At 40.1% G+C, this 2,343-nt stretch overlaps 1 pseudogene; it reads left to right on the top strand.

Moving 5' to 3' along the window:
• The first annotated feature begins 1,000 nt into the window (after positions 1 to 1,000).
• Positions 1,001 to 1,868, top strand: LOC102826852 (annotated as a pseudogene).
• Positions 1,869 to 2,343: the final 475 nt, after the last annotated feature.

Raw genomic sequence — 2,343 nt, 5'->3', positions numbered from 1 at the left:
CTGAAAATTGATCAAACATGCGATCAAGATGTATTGATGATTACTGGTGATTGGAATTCAAAGGCTGGAAACAAGGGGAAGGAACACTAGTTGGAAAATATGGTGTTGGTGATAGAAGCAATGCTGGAGTTAGGATGATCAAATTTTGCAAAACCAATGACTTATTCATTGCAAATATCTTTTTTAAACAACATTAAAGAAAATTATACACTTGGACTTCACCAAATGGAATAAGTAGTAATCAAATTGGCTACATCTATTGAAAGAGACAGTGGAAAAGTTCCATATCATCAGCCAAAACAAAGACACGGGCAGACTGTGGAACACAACATCAGTTGCTCATATATGAGTTCAGGCTGAAGTTGATAAAAGCTAAAACAAGTCCACAAGAGTCAAAGTATGACCTTGAACACATCCCACCTGAATTTAGAAATCATCTGAATAACAGATTTGATGTATTAGACACTAAAGAACAAAGACCAGGAGTGTTGTGGGATGACAGCAAGAACATCATACTGGAAGAAAGCAAAAGGTCATTAAGTACACAAGAAAGAAAGAAAAGATCAAAATGGATGTCAGATGAAACTCTGAAACTTGCTTTTCAGTGTAGCAATGCAAAAGCAAATGAAGAAATGGAGAGATAAAAGAGCTGAATAGAAATTTTCAAAGGGCAGCTTGAGAACACAAAGTCAAATATTATAATGAAATGTGCAAAGACCTGGAGTTAGAAAACCAAAAGGGAAGAAAACACTCAGCATTAATTAGGCTGAGAGAACTGAAGAAACCATTCAAGCTTCTACTTGCAATATTGAATGATGAAGAAAGCATCAAAAGAAGATAGAAGGAATACAGAGTCACTGTACCACAAAGATATGGTCAATGTTCAATCATTTCAAGAGGAAGCATACGAACAAAAACCAATGATACTGAAGCCAGAAGTTCCAGGTGCATTGAAGTCACTTTCAAAGAACAAGGCAACCTCTCTTTCCCATCTTGCAAGATGGCAGGTAAAAAGGCTGAGAAGCCGCCTACCAAGGTGAAGAAGCCTGTGGTCAAAAAAGCAAATGCCAGTGGCAAAGCTAAGAAGACTAATCTCAAGAGCAAAAAAACCCAAGCAGGGGAAGCCACACTGCAGCTGAAATCCTGTCCTAGTCTGAGGAATTGGCAGGTATTCCCGATCCGCAATGTATTCTTGAAAGACCATGTACAAGAGGAAGTATTCAGCTGCTAACTCCAAGGTTGAACAGAAGAAGAAAGAGAAGGTTCTTGTTAGTATTACAAAGCCAGTTGGTGGTGACAAGAATGGTGGTACCCGAGTGGTTAAAATGCATAAAATGCCTAGGTATTACCCAACTGAATATGTGCCTAGGAAACTGTTGAGCCACAGCAAAAAACCCTTCAGTCAGCATGTCAGAAGACTGCGGTCCAGCATCACTCCTGGGACCATTCTGATCATCCTCACTGGGTGCCATCGAGGCAAGAGAGTGGTTTTCCTGAAGCAGCTTGCCAGTGGTTTCCTCCTTGTGACTGGACCTCTGTCCCTCAATCGAATTCCTCTGCATAGAACACACCAGAAATTTGTCATTGCCACCTCCACCAAAATTGATATCAGTGGTGTGAAGATCCCCAAACATCTCACGGATGCCTACTTCAAGAAGAAGAAGCTGCAGAAGCCCAGACACCAAGAAGGTGAGATCTTCAACACTGAGAAGGAGAAATACAAAATTACAGAGCAGCGCAAAGTGGACCAGAAAGCTGTGGACTCACAAATTATGCCAAAAATCAAAGCCATTCCCCAGCTCCAAGGTTACCTGCGTGCTGTGTTTGCTCTCACAAATGGAATTTATCCTCACAAATTAGTATTCTAGATTTCTTGCAAAGAAAGAACCTCATTAAATAATTGATAAATTTTAAAAAGTGATGCAGCACTGGAGACACTCACTCATCTCTGCCAAGAAATTTGAAAGACAACTACCTGTCCAACTGACTGGAAGAGATCCATATTTGTGACCATTCCAAAGAGAGGTGACCCAATGGAATCTGGAAATCATTGGACAGTGTCATTAATATCACATGCAAGTAAAATTTTACTAACGATTTAAAACAAAAACAGCTGCAGCCATACATTAACAGATACCACCCAAAGGTTCGAGCTGGATTCAGAAGAGGACATGGAATGAAGGACATCGTTGCTGACCTCATACGGATCTTGGCTGAAAACAGAGAATACCAGAAAGATGTTTTATCTGTGCTTTATTGACTATGCAAAGGCTTTCGATTGTGTAGATCATAAGCTATGGATAACATTGCAGTGAATGAGTATTCCGGAACACTTCATTGTGC

The sequence above is a fragment of the Chrysochloris asiatica genome, unplaced genomic scaffold (genome assembly GCF_000296735.1).
Source record: "Chrysochloris asiatica unplaced genomic scaffold, ChrAsi1.0 scaffold00299, whole genome shotgun sequence".
NCBI lineage: Eukaryota > Metazoa > Chordata > Mammalia > Afrosoricida > Chrysochloridae > Chrysochloris > Chrysochloris asiatica.
This window is presented reverse-complemented; position numbering and strand designations above follow the sequence as displayed.